We start from the raw sequence: 12,636 nt of genomic DNA, 5'->3' as shown, positions 1-12,636 counted from the left end.
TTATTAGTAGTGATACTCTTCTTGCCACCTTCAAATCCATTCCATCTCCTTTAGCCTTCCGCTACCACATCTAGGCTCTGAGAAGGGGTATTGGCAGTCATGAGTGTCTTGTATGGTTATCTCTTACTTATGAGCCTTAGTTTGAGTTAGATGATGACATTAAGAGCTCTAATAGCTTGTTTATCCATCAACTCTTGCTTGCAAGCCTTAGTTTGAGTAAGAAGATGCCATTAAGAGCTCTACTAGTGTGTTTGTCCATCAATTCATTTGTCCTAGACACTTTGGTGTAGATCCACTCTTGTATTTCACACCAAGTAGACTATTTGGCTTTCATCCCAATTAGGCATTTATGGCAACAAGTAGGGTAGACGTAATCAAGTAGGAAGGCAACACGTGCTACATTTTATTAGGCATAAGTGTTTAGGTCCAACTTGCATTAATGCAAGTCAATCAATTTTAACATGTTGCACTCAATCATTACTTGTCTATTCTATTATTAGCCCTCTTCATCATTTAGTCTCCATCTCTTCTACCTTTGCCTGACATCCTCATTAACACTCTATGATACGTATAGGGGCTAATTGTTTCACCCTTTTACTTTCAACTTCTATTAGTTTTGTTCCTTTAGTTTGACTATGTTCCTCTTGTCTCATTTTATATTTGTTTTCCTTTTTGTTGCACACTCTCATAGTTTCTAAGAGTATTTAGAAGGAGCACAAGGAGATTTCTCATGCTTTCAGTTTATTTTGCCTCTTTAATGGTTGTTGAAGGTTTTTGTATAAGTTCCCGAATCATAGTAACATGCATTATTCTTGAAAGACATTCCAAATTTCTTGGTAGTCCCCATTTACAATGTTGAATCTCTCATATTAGACAATGGTCAAAGCTTTGGCCTTTGTAGTAATAAAGTTTCCCTTTCCACATATTCCACATCCCTATCTTGTTTTCAACAAGAAAATCCATGATGTGATCTTGAATCTTACTTTTGCTATAAGCTTTGAATTTGGAGGAAGTCCTTGTTCTTATAATTTGGATTTTGATAAAGCGTATGACAAAGTTAACTAAGCATTTGTCATTTGCACTCTAAGGGCTTCCAATTTTGGCCATATGTTACTAGGATGACAAGTCAATAACTATTTTGGACTCGATTGACCATATCATTGGATCCCCCTCAGTCCCTGTTAAGGTTAAGTTGAGTTTGTCTAAGGCTCTCTTTTTAAAGGGATTAGGAGATGGATTGAAATTTGGGGCTCTTCTAAACTAGGTACTTGGGATTTGCATAGCTAATTGGGATAGATTATCATATCATGGACAAAGAGAAGGATTGGGTGGTGCAAGTCTTTTTAAAGAAAAAAGAATAAAAAGAATAGTGATAGTTTATGGAGCTTGATGCTCATTGAGTTTTTAACTGTCGCTACTAGGAAAACTCAATGGTCTTATAAAAAGAACAAAGATATTCAAATATTCTCCATAGCAACAAACAATATGCTTGTTTGAAAAGAAGATTTAAACTAGTAAGCAAAAGATAAGGCATATGCGTGCTATGAAAGCCACTCCTTGGAATTAGCATAATATGGACTTAACATGGTGCTATAGAGATACATTATGAATAAGTTTCTATTGGAAAATAGGTCAAATGATGTATGCTGCATGATGATGTCACAACTCTATAGAAACAGAATTTGTATCCTTTTTTATTAATTTGTTTATATAATGATTTATTAAATTTAATTCCTTTGCACTAATTAGATATAAAGAAAAGTGCATTGGAGCTGGCCACTGATGAGTGGTCACAGGTTATGGTGGACCCACGCGGTGGGTTAGAGAAAAGATAGTTCACACTTCCACCTATATGGCCCGATTGGGCGCCTATGACTAGAACTCACGCATATCAGGGTTAGACTCGCACACAGAAAGGATTGATGCCTTGAAGTGTGGGCTAGATCCACCAGAACAGACAGTTACAATCAACAAGATGGCATGATCATGAAATGCTTGTATAATGTGCACGTGTGGGCTGAAAGCTTGAAATGCACATTTCTTTGCATAGGAAAGTCACATGAAGATTCGGATACCATTTTTGCGATGTACACGGAAAAAGCTTTCATATGACACCCATATTGGGGGGTCCCTAAATTTTAGGAGATCCCTAAATTTTAGGAGGTCCCTAAATTTTAGGAGCCTCGAATTAGCCTAAAAATGCTAGTCCTAAAAAATAGGGATGTCATTCTAAAAATAGTAAGTTATGTACTCTGATTGTGCTTACTAAATTTGGTTGTTTCTATTCTTGACAGTATTCAACCCAAAAAGGAAGGCCATAGAGAAGAGACAAGTGTCAAGACACTTGTTCACACAAGTTTCCAAGTGTCCCACCACTTGTCACATCTCATGACATGTGGCTGGACACTTGTCTTGTGCTACTCCACTTTCCCCTTTTGTACTAGCTCTTCCCTCTCCTATAAATAAGAGCTCGTTTTTCTTCATTGAGCATCATTTTTCTTTGCTGTAAACTCATGTACAACACCCCATAGATAGCCAGAAACTGGCCCCATCCATCCCCATCATCATCCCCCACTTCTCCATTATCAAATTCCTCCATATTCCCTCTTCTATCAGTGCTCTTTTACAGGATTGCAAGCCTGTAAGTTCATTACAACATCTCCTTTTCAAGCTCTTTCTTTCATTTTAGCAACAAGAAGCAAGCCCTATCCATGTACTATTGTTCAACGATGGAGAAGGCCGATTTCCCCTTTTTCTTCTCTCATACTGTAAAGAAATCTGTTATTATCATTGCATAATAGATAATGCGTTTGTGTTTGTACATCTTTGCATGATCTTGTGAGAGTGAGAATTACTCTCAGGTTGATTGTAACTGAGCTCTTCCCTAAGGGACTTGGGTTGAGCAGAAATACATTCCTTCGGGGGGGGGAGGGTTGCCCATCTTCAACCCTCAATCTTGTCTCCGTTACTTTTTCATTTTCATGGCTGTAATTTTATGAGTAATTTTCATTTTCAGCTTTAAGTGTTCATTCTCTTTTATATTAAATCTCGAAAACAAGCGATTATCATAATTGTTAAGCATACTACGTTGTTCGGGGCGTTTACAGTGGTATCAGAGCTTTGGCTCGGTCCTCACCCCAACACTAGTAGTGCTTACAATTATAAGTTTATTTGTTTTCAGCCCTTGCATTGAGTGCTTGAGTATTTTTTTTTTCTTAAGAGTCTCGATGGATCAGTTGAGTGCTATCCTTTAAGCCCTTCAAAGTCTTAGAGAGGAGAATCAGCAAATTCGTGACCAACTTCTCAAACTAGAAAAAGTTGAGAAGCCCAAATAATTCAAGGAAAGAAGCCCATCTACTTCAAGGAGACAAAGCCATACCAATGAAAGGAGCCGATCAAGAAGTCCAACTACTTCTAAGAGGTAGTCCCATTCTACTTCAAGACAAAGAAAGAGATCGCGTCAAAGCTCATCCTCTTCTTCAAAGTCATCTGGCACCTACTCTGATGGACCCTCTTCTAGTAACGAAGAGTCACACCCTTCTCGTGGAAGACCTCATCATCATCAAAAGCGTCGACATTCTTCACCCTCGTCTCCATCTTCATCCCCATCAAGCACTTCATCATCTTCAACCTCAAGATCCGGGCATGGACGAAGGCATAAGAAAAAGAAGAAGACTAAGTCACTATCTCAACTTGAAAAGAAGATCAAGTTCAGTATGTATGATGGTTCCCGAAATCTTGATCTTCTTCTGAAGTTTATTCGTCAATTTCAAATTTTGTATGGTCGTGACAAGTATAAAGAAAAAGAAAATATTAAGTTTGCAGCTTTACATTTAACCGACTTAGCCCATACTTGGTGGACGGGGTTGGAATATGATCATGCTGCCCCAAACTCATGGCGGTCCTTTGTTCGCATGATACAAAGCCAATTTCTTCCTGTTCATTTCAAAAGAGATGTAAAAATGGAATGGGATCGGCTTTGGCAAAGGAAAAATGAGTCACTTGGTGACTATACCAAGAGATTTTGGGAGCTATTTTTAAAGGTCCAACATTTCAAGAAGATCAGCAGTTCGGAAAAGCTTAGGAAGTTTCAAGGAGGTTTGCATTTTAAACTTCGTACTGCTCTTAATCATTATCATTGTTCTAGTCTCAGGGAACTCATTGACCATGCTGAGACATGGGAAATGGAGCACAATGGCAACAAATCATTCCAAAAGAATGATAAGAAGAGAGTAGCTGATGATGAGGAGTATTCAGCCCCAAACAAAGGACAAAAACAGCGGCAAAAGTGTTAGAATATCAAGCTCTGGGTGTGTTGACCGACATGAGCTGGACACAGCTAGTCTAGCCATAGTAGTTAGATACATTAAATAAGTCGGTGCCTTTGGTGTGAATGGTCTTATGACCGTAGGTTGTATCTTTCACTATTGAGTGTGGTTTGAATATAGAGTGTGAGAGAGGAAGCTTGTTGCTTCACTCTGTCTGTCATCTATCTGCCTCTTTGAATCTGAACATGGTATCAGAGCAGGACTTGGTGGATCTCTGAGAGTTGGAGAAAGTGAAGATCTACTTCCAGGAAGTGAAGACTCATTTTTCTTTTGTGCAGACAGGCTGCCATTGTGGACTGCAGGTAGGCATTTTGTTCATTACACACTCCAGGGTCAAGATCAGAGCTTGTGGCTTCTTGAGAGCCCTGAGGAGGCTGGTTAGAGTGCATTTGAGTGTGGCATCAACATCACCATCATCATCTTCATCAGCAGGAATTGGAAACAGAGGTCTGCAATCAGCGTGATTGCGCCTGTTTGGGCTGAAGGCCTGCACTGTCTACTGCAATCACTGGTGACCATAAATGGGTCATGAGAAGCATGTATGGCTATTGAAAAAGGTCTTTGTGAAGTACATGGAGTAACTACTTGTGGTTGAGCTCTGATATGAGCTGAAACAGAGTGGGCAGAACTGTGTAAATTGTCTGCACTGCTGTATACACAGCATACATGGAGTCTACAACACTTTGAAGAGCATTGGAAGCTCTTGAGTATGCCCAGAAGCACCTGTGAAGTATAGGTACATGCTGGAGGCTACATGTACTTGTCTTGATCAATTGCAAGCTAAGTTTGGTGGCTGAAATACACAGATCTGAAGCTTCTTTTGTGGCTGGAAACTGTCTTGGATTGTGGGCAGTAAGCATTTTGCTTTCTACTGAAGCACAGAGTGACAGATGCAGACATCTGAAAGACATATATACTGTCATATGCATGTTAGAATTGTCTTGGGTTGAGAGGAGCATCAAAAGCCACTGAATACTGGAAGTTTGCAGCTGAAATAAAAGAAATCTTGTCTTCTTGGGATGAATATAAATTGCAGACATTTTTGGTTGACTTGCTTGTCAGATATAGACAGGGTATTGTCACTACATAGTCATGTACTGACGGTGACATACTGAAACAAATGTATGGTCTGATTTAAGGACTTTTTTGAGCTAGTTGAAGCAGGTTATGCTGGTTTATTGACTGCAATCTTTACATAAACTGTTAGCATTGGCACTTGTTAAGAATACACTGGCTGATGTCTCTATGCTTATGTCTGAAGTGGCATATGTACCAGAAGTCAATTTAGCAGCTTTGGAACATGCATTACATGTATCCAGGTGGAGTTTGACTTTGGAAAGGCTGCTGTAATTGCAGTTTACAGGTTTGGACTGCATGCTTTTGGATCCTGGCAGTGGATCTGCAGGAGTTAAATCTGAACCGAACATCAGGCATATGTATTGGCAATTGTCCTTATGAGTTGGATCAACCGATTGGGACGTTGTTTGGGCTGATATTTGACTGAAATTTACTGGTTTTTTTCCTGCAATTAATTGCAGAAAACTGTCATAAACAGTTCCGGGCTGAAGTTGAACTGTTAAGAAAATCTTGGTTTGCAGGTAGTCAGGCAAGGTCTGCAACATGGCAAATGCTGATAGAACTGATAATGTAACCCAGATTGTGGGAGAAAAGCTTGATAGCAACAATTATGCAATATGGAAGTTCCGCATGGAGAACTTTCTGATAGGCAAAGGATACTGGGACTTAGTGACAGGTGTTGAGGCTGAACCTGAAGTTCCAGATAGGAATCCTACAGCTGATCAAAGACGAGCACATCGAGCTTGGACGGAAAGAGCTCGCAGAGTTTTACATTGGCTGTCATTATGTATCTCGGATGCTATGGTGATGCAGATCATGAACTGTAAATCCCCAGCAGATGCATGGAACATATTGGTCAGGTACTATGGCACAACTACGAGTGCCAGGAAGATACAACTGAAGCAAAAATTCAACAACATAGAGAGGAAGAACAGATCCATACAGGACTATGTCACAGAGATTAAAACCTTAGCAGATCAGCTCGCATCTGTTGGCTCACAGGTAGAAGATGAGGATATGGTTGCAGTGACCTTAAATGGTTTGGGTCCGGAGTATAAGTCCTTTGACACTTCAGTATCTGTGCGGGCTGAGATGCTTGATTTTAATGAGCTGGTTGCGTTGTTGATTCATGAAGAGGTGAAGCTTGGCTTAGTTACAGGGTCAAGCAGCTCAAAGAATAAGGATGCAGTTTTTTATTCGAATCAGCGTGGTCGTGGTGGCCGTGGTAGAGGCTATGGATCTGGCAGAGGAGGCCAGCAGAATGCATCCTATAGTAATAGCAATCAGCAGTCATCACATGCAAGAGGTAGTGGCAACTTTCGAGGAAGGGGGAGATCTAACTCCCGTGGCAGAGGCTCATGGCAGCAGCAGCGTCAGTCAGACAATCCAAATAAAGATAAGGATTGTCACTACTGTGGAAAGTATGGGCATATTGCAAAGGATTGCTGGAAGAAGCAGGGAAATCAGAAGGGCAAGCAGCATGGACATTATGCTACGTCCAGTCAGGCAGATGACTCTGGTGATAGACTGTTTGCCATGCAATATGTCAAAGATAAGGCTGCTGAAAAATCATCTGATGATGCAGTGTGGTACATTGACTCGGGGGCGTCGAATCACATGACCCCTCATGGTGATTGGTTCACGGATATGGTGGCTGAAAAGCATGGCTATGTATGCACAGGTGATGACACGCAACATAGCATTGAGCATAAAGGCAAAGTGCCTCTGGTTGTACATGATGGCATGAAGAAGAATCTTCATGATGTTTTGCATGTTCCTTCGATTACGAAGAACCTATTGTCTGTGGGCCAAATGACAGAGCAGAACTTGCAGGTTCGCTTCAATAAGCATGGCTGCTTTATTGAAGAGTTTGGCAATGGATGCAAGTTGATCGCGAAAGGCCACAGAAATGGAAGAATGTTCACTCTTGATGCTACACTACCAGAGCTGAATTCCGCTATGCTTGCTCAGGGTTCTGGCACTATCAGGGACTTAGAGATTTGGCACAAGAGAGTGGGGCATGTCAATTTGCAGAGGCTGCAGACCATGCAGAAGAAGCAGCTGGTAACAGGGCTCCCTAGATTCCAATATTCAGATATTGGTCATGTCTGCGAGGCTTGCCAGTTTGGTAAGCAGTCACGATTGCCGTTTGTCAGGCATGTAAGACAGAGTACACGACCACTGCAGTTAGTGCACTCTGATGTTTGGGGACCAGCTCATAATGCATCTATGGGGGGTTCCAGATACTATGTATCCTTCATTGATGACTACAGTCGATATACCTGGCTTCACATATTGAAAACAAAAGATGAGGTCTTTGCTGTTTTTCAGAAATTTAAGGCACAGGTTGAGAAGGAATTTGAGTGTTACATCTCTTGCTTGAGATCTGATAGCGGTGGGGAGTATGTTTCCAATGAATTTGCTGATTTTTTGGCTGAAAATGGCATTCGTAGGCAGCTAACCTGCAGCTACACTCCGCAGCAAAACGGAGTAGCTGAAAGGAAGAACAGGGTTCTCATGGAAGCTGCCAGGGCCATGATGAATGAGAAGCATATGCCGCTTTACTATTGGGCAGAGGCTGTTGTGACAGCCGCATATATTCTGAACAGGACTCCCACTGCAGGCATTCATGACATGACACCGTTTGAGAGGCTCTATGGCTATAAGCCGGATGTAAGACACATGAAGGTCTTTGGCTGCCTTGCTTATGTGCACATTCCAGATGAGAAAAGGAAAAAGTTGGATCCCAAAGCGCATAAGAGTGTGTTCATTGGATACTCGCAGGAGAAGAAGGCATACAAATGTTATGATCCCTCTACCAGGGAGACTTTGGTAAGCAGGGATGTCATCTTTGATGAGCTGGGCTCTTGGTATGTCTCACCAGTTGCAGTGCCATTCGATTTGCCTTCCACTCATGTCTCTACAGTTGATATGCAGCAGAGCACTGCTATGACAGGACCTATCAGTCAGACAGTATCCCCATGGACAGGGAGATTGAGGAGCTCACCGTCCACTGACACGGGTATGTCAGTGAGGGGGAGACATGATGTCTTGGACAGCAAAGGAAAAGAGAAAGTTAGTGAGGATGGTATGATGACACCTGGCAGAATGACTTCGGGCTATGAGTCTAGTGATACTTTAGACAGCGAACTTGGTATTCCGACTGTCTATACGCCTGGCACGAGGCAGAACAGGTACATTCCGCCTCATGAGAGAGGTGAATCGAGTAGTGCACCACAGCCTAGACGATCGCAGAGGGTCAGATACCCTGTTGACAGGTTGACGTACTCTGGTTATTCTGCAAAGCATTATGCATACATGACAAAAGTGATGGAGATCAAAGAACCAGGTACTTATGCTGAAGCAGGAAAGGATGAAAACTGGTGCATGGCTATGGACGAAGAGATGAAAGCCTTGGCTGAAAATCAGACTTGGGATTTGGTACCACTGTCTGAAGGGAAAAGGCCTGTTGGCTGCAAATGGGTTTATAAAATCAAATGTAAGTCTGATGGCAGTGTAGAAAGGTACAAAGCAAGGCTGGTCGCTAAAGGATATGCTCAGCAATATGGCTTGGATTATGATGAAACATTCAGCCCGGTTGCAAAAATGGCAACCATACGAACTGTTATTGCCTTGGCTGCTGCAAAAGGCTGGAAATTGCAGCAGATGGATGTTAAGAATGCATTCCTCAATGGTGAATTAACAGAGGATGTATACATGGTTCAGCCGGAAGGGTATGAGCACCCTGATTTTCAGCATTATGTGTGCAGGCTGAAAAAGGCACTGTATGGGCTGAAGCAGGCTCCGAGAGCCTGGCATGCTAGGATCAGCAGTTACTTGCAGAGTCTTGGATTTGTTGTTGGCAGGGCTGATCACAGCCTGTTTACAAAGAAGACTGACAGTGGCTTGGTAGTGCTGGTCATATATGTTGATGACCTGATAATCACTGGAAATGATGACATGGGAATTCAACATGCTATGAAGATGCTGAAATCTGAATTTGACATGAAAGATCTGGGAGATCTGAAGTATTTCTTGGGTATTGAGGTCGTACCAGCTGAAAATGGCTTATGGCTGATGCAGAAGCACTATGCCATGGAAATGCTTAAGAAGTATGGCATGGCTGAATGCAAACCACTGGATACACCTCTGGACCAGAATGTAAAGCTAGACATGAACACTGGGGCTGAAGTAGAAGATGTGACTATGTACAGGCAGATGGTCGGCAGTCTGATTTACTTAACCATCACTAGGCCTGACTTGAGCTATGCAGTAGGGCTGATAAGCCAGTTTATGCAAAAGCCGAGAAAGCCGCACTTGGATGCAGTTAGACGCATCATGAGGTATGTTAAGTCCACTGTAGACTATGGGATGTTCTATGTCAGAGATAAGCCCTTGATACTGATTGGATACACAGATGCAGATTGGGCAGGATGCTCAACTGACAGACGATCTACCAGTGGCTATGCCTTTGGCTTTGGTAGCGGCATGATCAGTTGGAGCAGCAAGAAGCAGCCTACGGTTGCTTTATCTAGTACTGAGGCAGAGTACAGGGGGGCTGCATAGGCAGCATGTGAGATTGCTTGGCTGCTCAAGCTTATGGCTGACTTGGATATTCAGGTTGATGCTCCAGTGAAACTGTTATGTGATAATCTGAGTAGTGTACTCCTGGCCATGAATCCAGTTTACCATGCCAGGACAAAACGCATAGAGGTACACTACCACTTTATTCGTGAGATGGTCCTTGCAGGAAAGGTTGATCTTATGCATGTGAGGACTGATGAGCAGGTAGCAGATATCTTTACCAAGTCTCTGGGTAAAGATAAGTTCTGTGGTTTTAGACAGCTACTTGGAGTACATATGCTGTCTTGAGCTTGAGGGGGAGTGTTAGAATATCAAGCTCTGGGTGTGTTGACCGACATGAGCTGGACACAGCTAGTCTAGCCATAGTAGTTAGATACATTAAATAAGTCGGTGCCTTTGGTGTGAATGGTCTTATGACCGTAGGTTGTATCTTTCACTATTGAGTGTGGTTTGAATATAGAGTGTGAGAGAGGAAGCTTGTTGCTTCACTCTGTCTGTCATCTATCTGCCTCTTTGAATCTGAACAAAAAGCAGCCATCAAATCAAAAGAAGATGAAGCCCTATACACCTCCTAATGCTCCTCAATTTCACTCCAATCTATACCCACAAGCAAAGCAACTTTCCGAAGAAGAAAAGCAACGCTTCATGAAAGAAGGGAAGTGCTTTAAATGTGGACAAACAGGCCACATAGCGAAGCAATGTCCAAACAAGGGACAAAGCAAGGTTTCTGACAACAAGCCTAAGTCGCCAGTGAAAATCAATGCTATCAGTGATGTAGTTGCAAACACAACTCACACTCCAGAGACGCGCAAATTATTAAAAGCTTGGGGACAGTTGCAAGGTAAGCAAGCACTATTCTTGATAGATCTTGGGGCGAATGAAAATATCATTTCCTTGCAATTAGCTAAAGAGCTTGGATTAAAGAATGAAGAGATGGACACTCCGGCAGAAGTTCGCCAAGCTTTAAATGCTGATGAAGGTGACACAGTGAAGACTGTGATACCCTACATTGGCAAGCTCAAGTTTCAAATTCAAGGCTACAATGACGAAGATACCTTCTGTATCGGAGACCTTGATGGTTGCGATGTGATTCTTGGCATGCCCTGGAATCATAGAGTAGATTCAACCATCTTCTCTCAGAAAAAGAAGGTAGAACTCAACAACAAAGGCAAGAAGTACGAGATCCAAGCTGGAGTTTCTGGAGACACCATACCTATGGTAAGCCATATGCAAGTCTCTAGAGCAATTAAGGTTTGTGTTCAATGTTGTCTGCTTTATGTCACTGATGTAAAAGATAATATGAATGCTGAAAACCAAGAGCGACTTCAGCTCTTGGAAAAGTATAAAGATTGTTTTTCGGAAGATCTTCCTTATCAACTTCCCCCAAAAAGGCCAGAAGACCATCATATTGATATTATTCCGGGCAGTTCTCCTTCTAATATAGCACCATACCGTGTGAGGCGTCCTCAACAAGAAGAAATAAAAAAGCAAGTCAAAGACCTACTCGACCGTGGGCTAATTAGGCCAAGTAGCTCACCATTTTGTTCACCGGTTCTTCTTGTTCAAAAGAAAGATGGCACATTTAGGATGTGCATTGATTATCGAGCCCTCAACAAAATCACTGTGAAGAATCGGTTTCCTATTCCCAGAATTGACAACATTTTGGATCGTCTAGGAGGCTCAAAGGTTTTCAGCCGCATTGATCTAAAGAGTGGTTATCATCAAATTAGGGTAATACCACAAGATGTACACAAAACTGCTTTCCGCACTTCATACGGTCTTTATGAATTCTTGGTGGTTCCTTTCGGATTAACCAATGCACCAGCCACCTTTAATTGAATGATGGAGCGCATCTTTAGAGAGCATCGACAATATGTCGGTACTTTCTTTGATGATATTCTTGTCTTTAGCAAGAATGAAGAGGAGCATCATCAACACTTGGAAATTGTTCTACAATTACTTCAACAAAATCAACTCTTGATAAATGGTAAAAAGAGTGAATTTTTCATGCATAAAATAAATTACCTTGGGCATGTCATCTCTTCTAAAGGGATTCAGATGGATCTTGAAAAGATCAGGATAATCCAAGAATGGCCTCATCTTCATGATGTACATGAGGTGCGATTGTTTCTTGGCTTATGCTCTTATTACCGCCGCTTCATCAAGCATTTTGCACATATGGCTTCTCCACTTCATGACCTTACAAAGAAGAAGATCTCTTTCCAATGGAAGAAAAAAGAGAAGGCAGCCTTCACAAGGCTGAAAACAGCTCTTACTTCTGGACTTGTTCTTATCATTCCAGATCTGGTAAAACCATTTGTGGTGGAAGCAGATGCTTGCGGTGATTGTATTGGTGCAGTGCTAAATCAAGAAAGCCATGCCGTAGCCTTTGAAAGCCGCCATCTAAATGATGTGGAGAAAAGGTATGAGATTTATGAAAATGAGCTCTTAGCGGTGGTTCATGCTTTAAAGATATGGAAACATTATCTTTTAGGCAATGAATTCCTTATTAAAACTGATCATCAAAGCTTGAAGTATTTCAAGACTCAAAAGCATTTGCAGGAGAAACATGCAAGATAGAAAAATTTATTGTCTATGTTTCATTTTCAAATTATGTAAACTCCAGGGAAACAAAATGTAGTTGCTG

This window comes from Lygodium microphyllum, chromosome 19 (assembly GCF_053477565.2).
Source record: "Lygodium microphyllum isolate KBCC chromosome 19, Lygodium_microphyllum_v1.1.10, whole genome shotgun sequence".
NCBI lineage: Eukaryota > Viridiplantae > Streptophyta > Polypodiopsida > Schizaeales > Lygodiaceae > Lygodium > Lygodium microphyllum.
Note: the sequence above shows the minus strand (reverse complement) of the source record.